Source organism: Ursus arctos, unplaced genomic scaffold (genome assembly GCF_023065955.2).
Source record: "Ursus arctos isolate Adak ecotype North America unplaced genomic scaffold, UrsArc2.0 scaffold_23, whole genome shotgun sequence".
Classification (NCBI taxonomy): Eukaryota; Metazoa; Chordata; class Mammalia; order Carnivora; family Ursidae; genus Ursus; species Ursus arctos.
In genome coordinates this window covers 8,157,019-8,176,444 of record NW_026622908.1, presented here as the reverse complement: position 1 = coordinate 8,176,444, position 19,426 = coordinate 8,157,019, and the positions used below count along the sequence as shown (strand labels likewise).

The 19,426-nt window shown below is 46.4% G+C and overlaps 1 protein-coding gene and 1 non-coding gene across 5 annotated transcripts in view; both read left to right on the top strand.

Moving 5' to 3' along the window:
• SERGEF (secretion regulating guanine nucleotide exchange factor) overlaps positions 1-19,426 on the top strand; it is a 217,328-nt gene that overhangs the window by 150,932 nt on the left and 46,970 nt on the right. The window lies entirely within an intron of this gene.
• Positions 10,973-11,078, top strand: LOC113246632 (U6 spliceosomal RNA). Its single transcript, XR_003313036.2, has one exon. It is a non-coding gene; the product is annotated as a U6 spliceosomal RNA (small nuclear RNA).

Genomic DNA, 19,426 nt, shown 5'->3' with positions numbered 1-19,426 from the left:
AAAAGAGGAAATGAAAGCTTAAGTGAGGAAATGATTTGCCCAAAGTCACACAGCAAGTCAGAGGTTAAGCCCAGGATGACGCCCCCAACTCTTGACTCCAACTGGCATCATCACACCTCTTTGGAGTCAGAGCATCAGCAACATTGAAGGTGAGCTCCAAAGGCCCCACCCTTGTCACTGTCACCTGGCAGCCATGGCATGCGGGGCCCTTGACTCGGTTCACTTCTGGGTGATTTCTGCTGCTTGTCCCCACTAGACATACCGTGTCCTCCATTTCCCTCCTCTGCAGCAGCTCACGGGGTAGCACATGCGGCCCAGTACAATACAGAAAGTAGACCTGTTTCCTTTCGTTCCCCAAGGTTTGAGGCTCTCTCAGGGGTTGCTATATGAACTCAACTGCAGTTAAAAAAAAAAAAAAGGTAAAGACTTCAATAACTCAGGTTTGGGGGAAGGTAAGGGAAAATAAGCCTACACAGTAAATTCCCAATTCTCGAATATTTATTGACCATAGTAACGTAAAAACTGACATTATTGGTCCTCACCATGGACCATGTATGGTTTTATACATTTTATATGCATTATTGATTGATTCTTTACATTAAACATAAGGTAGGTACTGTTATTATGTTTGTTTCACAGATGGGGAAGCAACTAAGGCACAGAGAGGATAAGTAACTTGCTCAAGGAGAAGAGCATTGTCCTGGGTACTCTACACTGTAAGGCGCTAGCTATCCAACGTGGTGGATTCATAATTAGTGGGTGATATTCTCCCAAATTATTCAGTAGTAGCTTGATAAGAGCTACAAAGGGATCTCTTATGGCTGCCAAAGTTTCCAGCCTCAGACTGTCCCCATGACGGCAGAGAAGAATTAATGTTCCATTTTCTGAGATATCAGAAAATTGGGAGGGTTTATATATGCAAAGAATGACAAAATCAGGAACAAAACAAGGGTGGAAATGTGAGCTAAGGCCAACAAAGTAATGTTTAACTGGGTATAAATGTAAGAGTGGGCCTAATGGTAGAAATTCTGAGTCTTGGGTGTTAGCTGTGTAGCCGATTCCTGGTCAGCTTGCAGTGAGGTCAAGACCAAGGAAGCCAGCCATGGCAGTGGAGATGTGGGCAGAGGGGAGAAGATGAACTTGATGGCTATGTTGCCTTTAAGCTGTCAGTGGGATAAGCAGTGGAGCCGTCTGAAGACAAACTGCAAAAGGGGTGTCTTCTTAAGACCTTTCAACTGATTGGATCAGCCCCGCTCAGATCATCCAGAATAATTTCTCCATAAAGCCAATTTATTATAGTTGTTAATCACATCTACAGAATATCTTCACAGCAACACCTAGATTAGTGTTTGATTGAATAACTGGGTACACATGCCACATAAAACTGACCGTCACATGGTCCAACTTGTATTTTAAATTGTTCTAGGGACAAGAGGGTGGCTGAATTGAAGGGGAGAGGGTCTGGAAGCAGAGAGATGAGTAGAGAAGCCAGAGCATTACCTTAAAGGAGGGGTGATGAGGACCTGAAATGAGTAGTGGCAAACTGAGAAACTGAGATAGAAAGTAAGAAGAGATTGGAAAGACCGAGCTCAGCTTATTGGGATTCAGTGACACAGAACAGGCTTGAGAAGGGAAGGAGAACAACGGGAAGGACTGTGGATGGATCCGGTGATCGCTTGGTAGACTGGGTGGATGCGCCATCATTGACTGAGAAGGGAAATACATGGAAAGAGGAAAGAGCAGGCTAGAGACAAGGTGATTAGCTTATTTTTGAACATACCTGAGTGTGCGATGCCTGTGAAACATCCATCTAGAACTACCTGGTAGGAGATTGGGATGAAGACTTTTAATTCTTTAGAGAGGTCAGATAGTTGCTCTAGAGAAGGGTTAGTGAAGCAGGACTACCTAAGTAGTTCTTTCTTCATGTCTATGTGGGTAGTGTTTTTGCTAAGTGGCCCTGCTCTAGGGTATGCTGTTGTCAGGCCTTTGATACTGTTACATCGATGTAGCCATCCTGTATTGTCCTGTGATTAGTCCTGCCACTGTAGTAGTTTGGCCCCAGGTAGAGATGGCTTTCCTCGCCATGTTTTGCAGGTATCTGCCCAGCTTGCAAGACTTTCTCCCTACATGTCAAGAAGCCATTGTGAGGGTTTGGTTCTCAGTAGGAGCCCATACACGTGAGGGCTGTGTCTCCTTGAGGAAAATCCAGGATGGAATCACTAATGTCTGGGGAATGACCTGAAAGCACGTAGCACGGAGGATGATTAATGACATCATGTAGCCACTCACTGCCCCAGAAAGCGAGGCTGGCCCAATCAGGCTGCCTGGGAAGAAACACCCCCTGTTCTCCCAACTTCCAACCCTAGACCTCCTCTCACCAGGTCTGCAGATAATGGATGGGGAGTTTCTGCCCTGGGAGGTGTGGGAGCATGGGCAAGGAGAGGGGACAGTATTCACTGAGCACCTCCTGTGGGCCAAGCAGTGTGCCGGGCACCTTCCTTCATGACGATAATGATGAAAACAGTGACAATTAACTCTTACCAGGCGTTTGCCTTGGTGCCAGGCACTGGGCATATATTGTTTTTCTTTTCCGTTTGCCTTGGTGCCAGGCACTGGGCATATATTGTTTTTCTTTTCCATTTAATTGATACCACAACTGTGTGAGATAGATACTATTATTAGCCACATTTTACAAGTGAGGAAGTCAAGGGGCGCCTGGGTAGCTTAGTCGTTTGAGCATCCGGCTCTTGGTTTCAGCTCAGGTCATGATCTCCGGGTCGTGAGATTGAGCCCCACATAGGGCTCTGCGCTCAGCTGGGAGTCTGCTTGAAGATTTTCTCCCTCTGCCTCTCCCCCCACTCACACACACTCTCTCTCTTTCTCTCAAATAAATAAATCTTGAAAACCACTACAACAAGTGAGGAAGTCAAGGCAGAGAGATCAAGTAACTTGCCCAGGGACACACAATTAGTAGATATCGAAGGTGAGATTTGAAAAAAAGGTTCTGATTCCCAAGCCTAGACTTTTGGACATTATGTTCCTTCTCTCTGGCCCCGAGCCTCACTGGTCCTGTCGTTCAGGGGAGCGAGACTACAGGGTTTTTCTATTACACGGCTCACAGATTTCTGTCTTCACAGCTTTAAGGAGTGAGTGGGTTGGGGGAAGCCCCGGATGGGAATTAGGAGTCATAGGTTCTTGTCCCAGCCTCTGTCTGACCTGGGACCTTAGACCTTAATCTTTTGGAACCATGTTTTCATCACCTATAAAATGGAAATTCTGACACTTACCTCCCAGGGTGTTATGAACATCAGATGAAGAAATTGCTAGGAAAGTGTTTTCATAAACTTTGGGGGTTGTTCTCTTCCATTGGTACCAACTGCCCTGCTTTTCAGAAAATCCTCTCCTGTTATCTTCCTCCGACCCTGACTCCTCATGTCCTTTATTTTGATTTATGGCATTAACACTTAAAAGTCTCTGATGATCATGCCTTGAGATAGGAGGCCACCAAAATTCTCATATAAATAATTCCATCTCCCCGAGCCGGCTGGAGGGCGTGGGGTGGCCACATAGATTCAGCAGCTGCCAAAGCTATAACCGAGAGGAATCTTCTTGTCAATCACAGGAGTGAATCATTCGAATGGCTGCTTTCTGTGTCCTTCCCAGAGCCAGAAGGTAAATTGGATAGCACTGTTGCTTTCACCAGTCACTATTCTTTTTTTTTTTTAAAAGATTTTATTTATTTGACAGAGAGAGAGACAGCCAGCAAGAGAGGGAACACAAGCAGGGGGAGTGGGAGAGGAAGAAGCAGGCTCATAGCGGAAGAGCCTGATGTGGGGCTCGATCCCATAACACCGGGATCACGCCCTAAGCCGAAGGCAGACGCTTAACCGCTGTGCCACCCAGGGACCCCTCACCAGTCACTATTCTTAAGTGAAGCTCACCTTCTTTCTTTAAAGTGTAGCAGGCATGTGTATTCGAAAGAGCATGAGTTCCAGACCCAGATTCACCTGGGTTCTGTTCCCAGCATCACCTCTTACAAGCTGAGTGACCCTGGGCAAGTCCTCGTGCCAACCCGGGCCTCAGTGTCCTCATCTGTAGAATGGGAGTGATAAGACCGGCCTCACAGTGTTGTCGCGCAGCTCAGAGGAGATGGCAAAGCATGATTGCAGTGCTCATTAGACTCCCAGTAACACTTACTTCCCCGCGTCTCCAAGTTGTGGCAATGAGTGCCTTTGGGATGGTGGGGTTGATGAGGAAGGACATGGTCTGGTTTCCAGAGTGCAGAGGCAGAGGACTCAGTAATAGACACTTGACTCACAACTCTATTTTTAGCTCGATGCTGCCTAAGGTTTAAAAATGTGGTGTCTGCCTCAAGTGTCCCTTCTCCTTTCAGTGTAAGAGTGGGGGGTCGGGGTGAGAGTGGGGACGGGACTGTCCCACTTTCACAGGCAGCACCTTCCTCCTCCTCCGTGTCCAGCGTGGTCACCTTGGACATCATGAGCTTCGAGGAGCTATGCTGATGTGTGGACATGAGCACTTTGTCCTGGTCTTCAGCAGGGCTCTCCCTGCCAAACCAGCCTTCAGCTCTCTGGCTGTTCCAGCTTGTGAGGATTTCATCCATCACCCTGCCCATGTTCACTGTGCGGCTGACTTCATGAATTTGGGGAGCACAGCGGTAAATCTTTTTCTGGCAGTTTCTATCCCTCCCTTCCATTCTCAGGATGCACACATTACAGTAATAAATGTTATTTCGTGTCACCTGCAACAGCTCTCTGGTGGGCAGGAATTTGGTTTGGTGGTGAAGACCACAGGGCTTCAAATGCAAGAGATGAGGGTTTGAATCCTGACTCTGCAGCCGAACACTGGGCGACCTGGGGCAAATTGCTGAGCTCCTCTGAGTGTAGGATTCCGCGTCTACTGAATGGAGATAATAGTCCCCATATCCTCAGAAGATGAAGATGAGTGAAAGACTGCTTGCAAAGCCTCAGCACAGGGCCAGGCACACAGTGAGCCCATGACACATCATAACTGGGGCATTGGTCTTAGAGCACAGCGGACAGCAGTCTGGGGAGGTTAACTCATTGGTGTAGGATAAGACATTATCCCTATTTTCTGTGAAAGAAAATGGAGGCTGGGAGGTCACAGATCTTGCCCAAGATTATACAACTAGTAAGCTGCAGAATCTGAATTATAAGCCAGCTCTCCTGACACCTCAACCGGTCTCCTGACATTGTACCAGAAGCCTCTGCAAAACTGGAATGAATGCCCCAAACCCATTTAAAACTGGCCCCCTGGTGGTGGAGTCCGAGCCCAGCCTTCCTTCTGCTGAATCCTGTTTTCTGGAAATGGGCTGCTGGTAACAGACGTGTATGAGTGCTCACAGGGGTTCATGTACAAATACATATATGCAAATGACGGAGCAGCAAAATGTCCTGGGAAACCATGATTCTCTAGAGTGCTCCATGAACGCAGTATTTTGGCTAATGGATTTTCTGAGTATTAATTTCTTGGTTTCAGAGCTTGTTGTGGATCATTATGAAATACATTGCAGCCAGTCACTTTCTGGTGCTAGGAGAAGCTGACTAGTGAGCGTCAGTAAATCCTTCTTAAATGACAGAGGATCTTGGAAGGGTCTCCAGTCATTGTCATAATGACCCGTTGTAATGTTCACGACTCTAATCGTATGTCTGTCTGGATCTCTGACCCTCATATCATTCAGTCATGGCAACAGCTGTGTGTGTGTGTGTGTGTGTGTGTGTGTGTGTGTGTGTGTGTGTGTGTGTTGGAAGTGAGGGCAGGATGGGGAGATAATTATCTCCATCTTACAGGTGAGAAAGTGAGGACTCAGCATGAATCCTCCCTGGGGACCATAGAGCTTGATCACAGCAGAGCCAGAATTGAGATGACATTTGCTGAGACAGTGTAGTAAAGCAGGAAAACAAACAAACAAACAAACAAACAAACAAAAAAACAGGTTCTTTGAGTCAGACATACTTGGGTTTAAATCCCAGTTTTGACACTTTCTAATGGTGTTGACCTTTGAGCAAGTTACTCAGTCTCACAGGCCCCACTGTTCCTCATCTGTAAAATGGCAAGAATAATTATTTTCCTTGCTGGGATTATTTTAAGGTCGTTCTAAGTAATGTGTGTGAAGCAGCTGGCATTGTGCCTGGTCAGGGTAGGTCCTCAGCACATGGACACTATTATTCTCCCGATCCTTGCCAATCTACCAGGATGTCTGTCTGCTGTAGCGATACGGAAGATACAGGGTATGGGACTGATCTGTCTTGAGCCCATCAAACTCTAGAAGTGCCTTTTTGAAGTAAATCTATTCTCATTAACTTTAGAAGGGTGCAGGGGTTTTTGCTTTACCTCTAATAACGGAGGCCTGAGACAGACTTTTCTTTTGTAGATAAACTTACATAATTTATATCAATACCAGAGGTGCTGCAAAGCAATAAATTAAGGATCATATATGGGTGTTATGATGGTAAATGCCCACAGTCTGGAAATGCTTTTTGGATCATGTAGTTCTGTCTTTTTAAAATACGCATAGAATTTGAATAGGCGGACAGGCGACATTTCATGGAGGATCAAAGGTACAGAGGTAAGACAGTGTAAGATATGCTTGGCTTGGTTAGAACAGAAACTGTAATTGCGGGGGGCGAATACATGATAGGGGTAGAAAAACAGACTTTCATATAGAGCTTCACATGTGTATTTGTGTGTAAACATACACATATTACTCTAATATCCTACCCATGTACATTGCTAACCTAAAATCCTTAGTTAGAAGTGATCACAGGCATTGGCTGAATAGATCTTAATGCTTTCAGCCCTCCTCTGTAGGAAGGCAATGTGATGTAGAAGAAGGAATGCTGGACCAGGAGTTAGGAGACTCAGATATTGCTCTTGGTTCCACCCCCATTGAGCAGTGTGACTTGGACAAGACGTATAACTTCTTTAGGCCTTAACTCATTTACAAAAACAGACCACTTTTGGCAAATCCTTTGGAACTATTAATCAAGAGCTTTGAAGATGCCCATCCAATTTCATTTATTAATTTATATCCTGGATTTGTCTCCTAAGAAAAGACCTTAAATATGGAAACAGCTTTATGGTTAAAGGAGCTTATCATAGTGTTTGCATAATTTAGTAAAACTAGACACTGCCTAAATGTCTGATAATTGGGATTGGATAAATTATGGTTCATCTCCTTGACTAATTTGCAGTATTTACCAAGAGTACCAGCGTTGGCCATGTAAAAATGAAACCAAAAACGCATCTATAAAAAATATATATATAGTGGGAAAAATCATACTTCCCAGTGTAGGCAACATTGTTGATATCGTCCAGGATCCTTCATGATCTAGCCAGTCACTCACACCAGCTACCCCTGTGCCACCATTTGCCAAAGATGGTGACCTTAGGACATTTTCCCAACAAACACCATGTGTGCTTTTGTATGTCCTGTTAATTCCTTCTGAAATGCCCTTTCCTCCCTTGGCCAGCAGGTGAATACTTACTCTCGTTCCAGGCCAGCTGTAGATTTCCCTGACTTCCTAGAAAAAGTGAATTGCGCCTTCATCTCCGTTTTTGTACATTTTGTAAGAAGGCTCTAACATGTCTGTAATCATGTTAGTTTTCCGTGTTTGTTTTTGTCTCTGCACATAGACTGGATGCCCCTTGAGGGTCAGAACTGTGTGTGTTTTTTTTAAGATTTTATTTATTTGTCAGAGAGAGAGCACAAGTGGGGGGGAGCGGCAGGCAGAGGGAGAAGCAGGCTTCCTGCTGAGCAAGGAGCCCGATGTGGGACTCGATCCCAGGACCCTGGGATTATGACCTGAGCCAAAGGCAGACGCTTAACTGACTGAGCCACCCAGGTGTCCTGGTCAGAACTGTGTTATTGCCAAATGCCCACTGCTTAGCAGAGGGCCTGGCATTTAATGGGTACTCAATACATGTTGGTAGAATTGTTTTTCACTTTTTACTTTTACTTTCTGCTTTTCCATGTTCTATGCATATTTTGTAATGACCATTCATTATCCTTATAATGGAGGACAGATAACAGTAATTCATTTACCCATTTATTTTTAAGGAGGTGACTGACTTAACTCAAAGGTTCTCAAACCTGGCAATGCATCACAGATACCTGGAAAGCTTATTAAAATTCAGATTCCCATGTCCCGGACAGGTGTCCCAAATCCCAAAATCCAGGGCAAAGACCTGAAGTCAGTATTGGTTGGTTGGTTTTCTTAAAGATTTATTTATTTATTTGAGAGAGAGAGAGAGAGAGTGGTGGGGAGGGGCAGAGGGAGAGAGAGAGAATCCCAAGCAGACTCCAAGCTGAGCATGGAGCCCGATGTGGGGCTGGATCTCACGGTACTGAGATCATGACCTGAGCGGAAATCAAGAGTCAGATGTTTGACTGAGCCACCCAGGTGCCCTGGGAATCAGTATTATTTACAAGCTACTTTGGTACTGTGATGCTTAGCCATGTGTGGGAACCCTTGACCTAACTACCTCTAAGGTGCTTTCAGCCTAAACTCTGTCTGGTTCTGGGAGTCTGCTGGCCCTGCCCCTGCTGCCTTCAGAGGCTTCAGCATGAGGGCCTTGTGGAGCAGCAGACCAGACAGCGGAGAATAACTGTCATCACTTCATTATCAAGCACCTATTCTTTGCCAGCGACTGCTTTACGTACAGCATTTCTTATCTGTATAATACCTTGAGGTCAGTGTTATTATCTCCATTTTACAGATGAGGAGACTGAGGCAAAGAAAAGTTAAGTGTCTTACTCAAGTTGAAGCAATAAGAACACAGTGGAGCTCATAGTTGAATGTCGTTCTATCAGACTTAATAAGCCCAGGAACTGCAACCTCTGTTACCGCCCCTTCTCTTCCTCTCTGCCCCCCACAAAGCACCCTCTGCGGGCCAGGTGCAGCCCTGCTGTGTGCAGACGGGCGGGGGGGCGGGGTGGACGCTGGAGCCCTTGGCCTGTGTGCAGATGTGTGGGATTAGCATGCGTAGTGGGCAGCCATGTGCCACAGAGGCGGAGGCTGGGCTCACCAAATGTGCTCTGACGCCCACCCACCTGCTTCCAGGGTGCAGTGAAGCAGTGGAATTCAATTTGCAGCAGTGACCTAAGAGGGGCTATTTTTAGTAAGAAAGTAGGTCAGGGGCTGCAGCGGTGCTGCCTGAGCAATGAGCAGCCTCCCCTCTCACCGGGAGGCTTCTTCACTTCTCACGCAGCCAGTGTAGAGGTGAGGAAGGCACATCTGACATCCTCACAGGACTGCAGTTGTAATCGTCACCGTGGGGCCACTTGGTGGAGGACAGGGAGGCACGCATGCACATCTGAAACGCGCTTGTCTGGGATTGCCTAGGGTCCTGGCCCCAGTCTTCCTCCAGAGATCAGAATCCCTTCAGAAAACATCTCGAACATGGTAGGAGGCTGATGAATTGCACGCCCGCTACGTGCCAGCTGCTATTCTGGGTTTGATATGCATTATCTCATTTAGTCCTTACAAATACCCCTGCAAAGTAGGTATTATTATCCCCAATTTGCAGATGTGGAAACTGAGTCACAGAGAAATTAAGATACTTACCCGAGGTCACAGAGCTCATATGCAGTAGAGCCAGATTTTGAGTCCTGTTTGTGATTCCAGAGCTGGTGATAGATGACCAGGCCATCAAACCATGCTGGGGGTGATTTTAAATTCCCACTCTACCTCTGCCCCAGACTGTTTGGTACTTCAGACAAAATCGTGCAGAGATGGCTTCCTCTAGCTGGACTTACCTGAGTCTGACATCCTTTTCCCTCCAGAACACGGAAGGGTACCCAGGACACAGAGCTGCTCCCTAGAAAGAACAACGCACATCCCTACATACTGCTGCCCAATCTCTGAGGCCAGTAGTTGCCAAAAAAAACCCAACCACCTGATTTCCCTGGGCCTGGAGTGTCTCGAAATCCTCTGCCCCACTTGCTCTGCCACAGATCCGTGGCAAATTGCAGGGCACTCATTGGCGATGCACAGGCAGACACGAGCTTGTTAACAGAATGTAGTAATTGACATATCGTGATTCATTATGCACAGCACGGAGGACTCTAGCAGAAGCCCACTTTGTGGCCAACCGCCGCTGGCACCACCAGCCTTGAGAATTTGTTCCTGGCTCTGTTCTGGCTCTCCAGCTGGAGAGCACCATACCTTCAAGGGCCAGAAGCAGCCTGAGGCTGCTATCTTATCCTGCTCCCTCCCTCCTGGCAAGGAGTGAGGATATTTCCCCTGCCCCCAGGCTGCATGACCTTGGAGGGAGGTTATTTGTTCATTCATTCATTCAACAAACATTCTGAAAATGTGCCAGGCATGCAGTGGGGAATGAGATGGATAGCCCCAGCCCTCAGAGAATTTATAGTCCCTCTCTGGGCCTTAATTTCCTTATCATCAAATGGGTAGGAAAGAAAAAAACTGGATCGGTCAATATCTTCTAGCTCTAAGATTTCAGAATCTGTAGTTCTGGATTATAAACATTTATTATTGAGTCATAGTGTCAATCTTAGTCATTTGTATCCAATGCCAAAAAGAAAAAAATAGAATTTCAGAATCTGGATGGGAACCATGGACACAAGCTAATTCAATTTCCTCACTTACAGATGAGAAAAATGAGGCTAAAAGAAGGGTGTGACTTGCCTGGCATATCAGTGACAGAGCCAGGGTGGGGAGGCCAGTGAGCTGAGCCTGTCTCTCCTCCAGTCCTCCCGAGGCCCCTTCCCCACCCAACCCTGCTGTTGCACCCCTCCTTGGAACCCTTTCTGTATTTAGCTTCTCTAACACTGAGCTCTGCTGAGTCTCTCCTGCCTACCTCTCTAAACACTGCTTCTGGGCTCCCTTACCAGCCTCAGAGCCGGGGGCCTGCGAGTGGAAGAGGAAGGAGTAGCTCTGGTAGCTGGGCCTCAGAAGGTAAATGGAATTGGGTGCTTGCTTTGGCAGCACATAGACTAAAATTGGAATGATACAGAGAAGGTTAGCAGGGCCTTGGACAAGGACGACACCCTTATTGGTAAACGGGATTGGAATTCGGCAAGACTACCAAAAAGCAGGACGCGAGGAAATTGAGGCAGAGCATGTAGTTTGCTGTCAGAGGGCTCCAACAAGCAGTCTGGCCAAACCTCAGTGAACTGAAAAAGAAGGAGACGCAGTGGAGATGGCTGGTAAGTAGCTCAGAGCACCTGCAGAAAGGCCTACCTCCGCTCAAGCCTCAGAACCTCTATTCCTCTGACCTTTGCATGTCACCTGCATTACCCAGTGGAAGGAATCTAAGGCTGGACGGACAGAGGATCTTTCCGATACTCTAGTGAGGCAGGGGAATTGAGCTGCCCGTGGAGAAGTCAGGGGCAGGAGGCTCAGCGCTTCTTCAGTGACCAGAATGTCCCCTCCTGGGTGGAAGAAGATGCTGTAGGTACAGCAAGGCTTTAGCCAACGTGAAGTGCTTGTTTGCTGCTTTCTCTTGCCCTTCACCGCAGTCTGGGAGCCTGTACCTTGAAGCGCTGTCCTTGATTAATTAAAGTTTATTGCCCTGTAGTGCTCCCCTAGGATGGAGGTGGTCAGAGGTAGGAGAGGGCGAAGAATACTGTTTTTGATTATGAAAACCTATATCCATTCAGTATATCCGGTTTAGTCTTCTAAATTGATCTGTGCTATTTTCCACACCGCACTTTTGTAAAAAATATTTTTCCAGTAGGCACATCACATTGTCCTGAAAGAACTACCCAGTCCATGTGCATAAAATATGTCCTGTGTGCATTTATAAATGCATATGTAATGCTTAAAAGTAAATCATTCTGAGTTTTTTGAAAAATGACTTCAAGTCATGTGGCTGGGAGCTGGAAACCTGAGTCTGAAGCATGGACTCTTGTGTGTCCTTGGGTTAATGTTCACTTTTTGCCCGTCTGCTCTCGGACCTGCCAAGTGAAGGAGATGGATCTGTGGTTTAATTCACCTGGACTGGGAGCCAGTTCTACCGAACCACTTGGGATAATGGTGAAATGTACTGATTCCTGGGCCCACTTGCACATTTGTGGAATTGGTACTTGAATACTTGAAAATTTTTAGTCCTAATAATCTCCCAGGTGATTCAGCCAGGTGATTCCAGGTGATGCAGCCAGGTTTTGAGCAGTTGTCTTCCAAGAACCCCATCTGGTTCTGATGTTCGGAATCCTCTGCCTTCTTTCTCTTGCTCAGTTTCCTGATTTTGTCTTCGCCTTTTTTCCCTTGCTGTACTGCTCCCTCTCAGGAGCAGGGCCATATCTTGCCCACCTCTGTTTCTCTGGCATCCAGCACAATATCGGGCACAGAGGAGGTACTTAGTAAACAAAAGGAGGGAACAGATGGGCTTCACTACCACTCTGCACATCTGAGTAATTTCCAGAACTCTTCCTGTAGACTCAGTCGTTGTAAGTCTTTTGATATGGTAAATAGAAATACAGATTTCAGAACCTAACAAAACTGGATTTGAATCTCACCTCTTACTGTGTAGTAGTTTGTCCCAGGTCATTTGATGTCTTTAAAATGCAGTTTCCTTCGTTATAAAATGTGAATAATAGCTCTTCTTGCTCACGGTATTTGTGAGGATTAACTTCCTGCATGAGAATACGCATGTAAAAGTTCTTGACATAGTAGAGTAGGAACTCATTTCCTTTGGCTGCTTTCTTCCTTTATATGGCCACTGGTGAGTGATAGGAAAAGGGGAGACTCAGAAGAGTGGATCATCCCCAGGCAGGCCAAGAGAATGACATGTGGTCCCTTGTTGTCTCCTGGCTCCCTGGGACCCTGAGGCTCTGACTGAGGCGCAGGCACCTTGGTGCATCCCTGCTTGCCTAGCCCTGGGCGCATCAGAATTCAGACTTAGAATCCGACTGCAGACGCAGTGTGTTCTCTCTCTTACTCTGCTACAGGGACGTAGAAAAAGAAGTAGCAAAAGAAATTCAAGGAACTATTGTAGGTTTGGATTCCCCATGCAGGCCCAATGTCTGGGCTTACCGTGAGAAACCCGAGTTCATTCAGAATGGTTAGTTCCCGGGGCCAGAGATCTTAGGGTTGGTTTTGTTAGCACATCAGCTCCCCTCTCCACATACTCGGTGTTGGAACTGCCACAGCATGCTGCTTTTCATAAAAGTCTCTTTTTCAAACCAAGTCCAACTGTTTCAGCCCCAGAAAGGCAATCAGATTAGCTCTCTCCTGGGCAAAATGGTAAATGATCACTCCACAATGCCTCCAGTACCACAATAATCATAACAGCCACCCCTTACCCAGTGCCTGCTATGCTGGAATTTTCATGACATCACTATGAGTAGGTATGATTAGCTCCATTTTACTGGGCAGCGGGTGGTAATTAAGACTATAGACTTTAGAGTCAAACGGGTGCAAATCCCCCATCATGTTTTATCCAGCCCCCTCTGAGTCTCAGTTTCTTCATCAGCAAAATAAGATTAATAATGTACACCCCATAGTATGAGGAGGACTGCATGAATACCACATGCATGGTACTATTGAACTAGTTGCGCCAGTCATTTAAAATCACAAACTAGGATAAATGCTACGAGAGAAAGGGACAAGCTGCCATGAGAGCATATAATAGGGATCCTGACCTATTTCCTGAGGAAGTGACATCTGAGCTGAGATCTGAAGGGTCATTAGCAGTTTATTAGGTGAAGGGAGTGGGTGGGGTTGGGCAGAAAGCTTTATAGGCATATGTACCAATATGGCCCCGAAGGTGAGAGGCAGCTTAGTGCTTTTAGAGAACTGAGAGGCTCAGTATGACTTGAGTGTAGAGAGAGAGGAAGAGGAGAAGAGAAGAGACTGGAAAGGGAAATCGGGGCCTTGTTAAGGATTTTTTTTCTTTATTCTAAGAGCATTGGGGCCATTGAAAGCTTTGGAGCAAAATATGTGTGTGTGCACATGTGGAGAGAGATATGACCAATTTGATATTTACAAGAGATCTTTTTACAGGGGTCTTGAGAATGGGTTGGAGGGTGCAAGAGTGGTTGTGGGAAACCAGGTCAGAGGAGGCTTTGCATTTGTCCCAGTGGGAAATAATATTGGGCAAAGCTGGAGTAGTGATGGCAGAGATGAGGGATGAGGGGGGTTGAGATATTTAGGAGGTAGAATTGCAGGCCTGGATGATGGCTTAGATACAGCTATGAGGAAAGAGTTTAAAGAACAACTTATCAAACGCAACACTCAAAAAACAAAAAATCCAGTCAAGAAATGGGCAGAAGACATGAACAGACTTTCTACACAAAGAAGATCTACAAATGGCCAACAGACACATGAAAAAATGTTCCACATCACTCGGCATCAGGGAAATACAAATCAAAACCACAATGAGACACCATCTCACACCTGTCAGATGGCTAAAATTAACAAGCCAGGAAAAGACAGATGTTAATGAGGATGTGGAGAAAGAGGAACTGTCTTACAATGCTGGCGGGAATGCAAGCTGGTGTGGGCACTCTGGAAAACAGAATGAAGGTTCTTCAAAAAGTTAAAAATAGAGCTACCCTACGACCCAGCAATTGCACTACTCGGTATTTATCCAAAGGATACAAACATAGTGATTCAAAGGGGCACGTGCACCCCAATGTTTATGGCAGCAATGTCTACAATAGCCAAAATATGGAAAGAGCCCAGATATCCATTGATAGATGAATGGATAAAGAAGATGTGGTATATATATATACAATGGAATATTACTCAGCCATCAGAAAGAATGAAATCTTGGCATTTACAATGGTGTGGATGGAGCTATAGGGTATTATGCTAAGTGAAGTAAGTCAGAGGAAGTCAAATACCACATGATTTCATTCATGTGTGGAATTTAAGAATCAAAAAGATGAACATAGGAGAAGGGAAGGAAAAATAACATAAGATAAAAACTGAGAGGAAGACAAACCATAAAAGACTCTTAACTATAGGGAACAAACTGAGGGTTGCTGGAGGGGAGGTGGGAGGGGAACGGGATAACTGGGTGATGGGCATTAAGGAGGGCACATGATGTAATGAGCACTGGGTGTTATCCAACGGGTGAATCACTAAATTCTACCCCTGAAACAAATAATACACTATATGTTAACTAAATTGAATTTAAATAAAAAATTTTTAAAAACCCAACCACTAGGTTTCCTGCCATTCTAAGTTTAAAAAAACAAAAAGGGTGGAAGAAAACCTGGTTTGGGTAGAAATATCTTGATCTGAGAATCTGAACACACTGTGCTCGAGGTGCCTCTTAGACATCCAAGCGTATTCCATGCATGTTCCATGGTAGGACACAATGGCCTTGGAATGCCTTTGGGTAGTCTGACCCAGATCCAGCCTCTGTGGGGGTCAGGCTTGTTTTAGTCCAGTTAGTCTGAGGACTCCTAGTTTGCTTCCCCTCGTGGTTCTGTTTCCTTACCAGAATATCCTGAAAAGGAACACATGAGCAAATTCAGCCTATGATGTCTGACCCATGGCGGGTCCTCATGGTTCTGTTTCCTTACCAGAATATCCTGAAAAGGGACACACGAGAGAATTCAGCTTGTGAAGTCTGACCCATGAACGGTCTGGGGAGAGTCTGCTCCTTCAGGAGAAACAGTTCAGATATTGATGCATGTCGTTTGAGGTGCTTTTTTCCCCATATCTGTGTGTGAGATACTTGTGTTTGATGGGTGTTCTTTTATTCATTTCTTTATTCATTTATTATTAAAATATTTGCTCTTAATATATATCTACAATGGGGCAGGCACAATGCCAAGTCAGAAAGGACCCCTGGTTCTTTGGGAAGTGACATCCCCAGAACCCATTTGGCATTGCTGTTCCTGTGATCACAAGGGTGCCAGCAGGATGCTGCCCTTTCTCCGAATACTAAATCTCCGGGATGCTGAGCTGCTGACTTTTATCGAGGGGGCATGTCCTTGAGTTCAGAGAGTTGGTTTGTCAGGGGCTCCCTCTGCAGCTGCGACTCCCAGGTCTGTATCTGGGCCTCCTGTCTTTTGCAGAGTCTCCCTAGACAGTAACTACATCAATGCCAGTTTTTCACTTTGAATGGGGCTCAGCTGGGCAGTCTGAGCCCCACTGCCCACCCTACGCCTGTGCCATGTGCTCTGGCTTGTTGTCTGAGAGCGTCTCTTTGTGTCCCTGTGAGGGGAGAGAAGTGGCAGAGCAGGCTTCGTGTCCTCCCGTGGAATGGTCGAGGAAGTTCAACCAGCCAGTGGGGCGGGTGTGGGGGGAGGGGAGCAGCAGAGTGACACATCCAGCCTTGGCAGCGCGTGATACGGTTTATGAATACCCAAGTGGAATAGATACGTGCTCCAAGAACATGTCTGCCTGGTGAAAATGTAAACCCATGAGCTACGTGAGCGATTACCATCATCAAAGGGAGCATAGGCGTCCTTTTAAAAATCCTCTAGTATATTTAACGTGCAGTGAGGGAGGGGAAAAGCTATGCCAAGTCAGGTACTCAAGGAAAGCTGACCTTCTCTGTGTCAGTGGAACATAGAACCTCTTACAACGGGAGCAGATGGTGAGCCCCTGTTAGGGGAGATGTCCCTGCAGAGAGCTGACCATGTGTCAGGTGGGACAGAGAGACTGCTTCCCAGGGTGGGATGGTGGGCTGAGAATTGCATCTCTGAAGATTCTCTGATTCCTGGCTTTGCCTTTCATCTTGACGAGTAAGTCTGTCAAGGACTTGAAGGGTCCTTGAAGTCAGAAGCACCTCGGCTAAATCCCAGTTCCACCTCTTCTAACTGTGATTTGGGCGAGTTGCTCTCTGCACCTCCTTCTCCCGGTCTGCCAAACCAGCTTCATGATGCCTTGCAGAGCTGTGTGTGTACCAGGGCCAGCTGAGTTAAGCTTCGCAGCCAGCACCCCAGGATGTAAGAATGGGCGAAGCCTGCGGTGCCTCCCATCAGCTGTGAGCTCTTTGGTGTGTGCGCGTGGCCTGGATCTGCATGCTGTGCTCAGAACATTTATTGCTCCCCAGAGCACATATGCAGGCCGTGTGTCAGCTCCCTGGCGGCCTGGAGTGGGCAGGGACACACTGTCCTGTTTCTGCCTGAGAAGACACCCGCTCAGCAAGCAGCCCACCTGGCTTAAGTTTCTCCAAAGAACTCACTCCGTCTTCATTACAGAAGATCCTTTCATGTGCCCAAGGTGGCACATGGCTTGCAATTCAACCCCCTTAAGAATTCTGGCGGTGTCCCTTTTTCATGCCAGCTCTGTCCTAAAGCCGATTTCATGAGGAGTTATTTTCCTAATGTATTGGATAAAATCCAGTAGCATGTTTCTGATGCTGCCTTAGGAAGTGCACACTGTTTTTATTTTCCAGGGGAACATTAACAAGCTATAGACTAGCCTTTGAATGGAGCCAGCACAGTCGCTGTAAACTCAAGGCCATTTGCTGCCTGCAAATCCTTGGCACCCCAGGCATGGCTCTGCCTTTATGTGTCACCATGTAACACACTTGAATCATGCCAACCTGAAGACGCTTGTCCCCGTTTGGGGTACTTACCACAGATATCGTGGTTCCCAACTGCACACCCAAGGCAGAGTTACGCTCACTGGTTATTTACTCCTCCGGCCTCCCTGCAGGCTCTGCAGGTGGAGTTCTTTTTTTTTTTTTTTTTTAATCTGTGAAGGTTTTATTAAACATATACATTATCATAGTATCAAGTGCTATTATACAGTTTTTTTATAATAATATTTTTTTATTATGTTGGTCACCATACAGTACATCCCCGGTTTCCAATGTAAAGTTCGATGATTCATTAGTTGCGCATAACACCCAGTGCACCATGCAATACGTGCCCTCCTTACTACCCATCACCGGTCTATCCCATTCCCCCACCCCCTCCCCTCTGAGGCCCTCAGTTTGTTTCTCATAGTCCGTAGTCTCTCATGCTTCATTCCCCCTTCTGATTACCCCCCTTCTTTATCCCTTTCTTCCCCTACCGATCTTCCTAGTTCTTATGTTCCATAGATGAGAGAAACCATATGATATTTGTCTTTCTCTGCTTGACTTATTTCCCTTAGCATTATCTCCTCCAGTGCCGTCCATGTTGCAGCAAATGTTGAGAAAGATTTTTGATAGCTGAGTAATATTCCATTGTATATATGGACCACAACTTCTTAATCCAGTCATCTGTTGAAGGGCATCTCGGCTCCTTCCACAATTTAGCTTTTGTGGACAATGCTGCTATGAACATTGGAGTGCATATGGCCCTTCTCTTCACTACGTCTGTATCTTTGGGGTAAATACCCAGTAGTGCAATGGCTGGATCATAGGGTAGCTCAATTTTTAACTTTTTAAGGGACCTCCACACTGTTTTCCAGAGTGGCTGTACCAACTTGCAGGTGGAGTTCTTGGCCCCTTTATTCAGATGAAGGGAGCATGGCTCTTGCAAGGTGCAATAGTCTGTCTGAGGTCACACAGCTAATTATTGGCAAAGCTGTGTTTCAGTTCCTGGTCTTCTACAGGGCAGCCTGACAGTAAAAACCCCATCCAGCATTCACATCTCACCTCTGATGTTCATGAGCCGTGTGACCTTGCACAAGCTAGTGATTGATATTACAAGTAGTGATTAATATTAATAGTAACAGTAAAATTGGCAAAGCACCTGGCGCGGTATAGGTGTTCTCCCACCACGTCTCCCTGCTTTCTCACACTAGACCTGTGAGATGGGTTTTATTATGACCCGTTTTACTGAGAAGCGTCCTGAAATTCAGAGAGCTAAAGTAACTTGTCTGCACCTCGGTTTCTCTATAAAATGAGAATATTGCTCCCTCCCTGGGAGGGTGATCACGAGGACTGGATGAGGTCAGGTGGGTGCACTGCCGAGCACAGAGCCTGCCGCAGAGGGGGTGCTCCGTCAGTGCTCCTCTGCCCTCTCTAGTTCCCCCTCTGCGTCCTAAGGCAGTGGTCTTTCCACTGCATCCCATTTAATACATTTAGAGGCTGAGGTCATGCTGAAGTCTTCTCCCTAGTTTTCTTCATCACACCCCGCCAACCCCCCAGAGGCCACTTGCAGCCTCTGATCTGAGTTCCCTGTCAGATGCTGCCTGTTTAGTCTTTTGCCAGTTCAGGAAACACCATCCTTCCCTGGCATGCTGCACCACACCCCTGACATTTGCTCCAGGGCCGTGTTCTGGAACGCTAAAGCCTATTCTGGCCTCTCCAGCTGCAGGGCTCTCCCCTTTCCTGACTTTCTCTAAGGCAAATACAGCTTGTTTTCCTTATTTTGGCATCCTGCCTGGATCTTTCAGGTTGTTGTGTTGAGTTTCACGAGGGGCCACACATGGAAGTGACCTAGAATCCAGGTCTCCTGACTCCCGGCATCATGTTCTCCAGCTTATGATAATTTAATGTTTAAGAGGAGTATGCCGTAGGTCAGGGG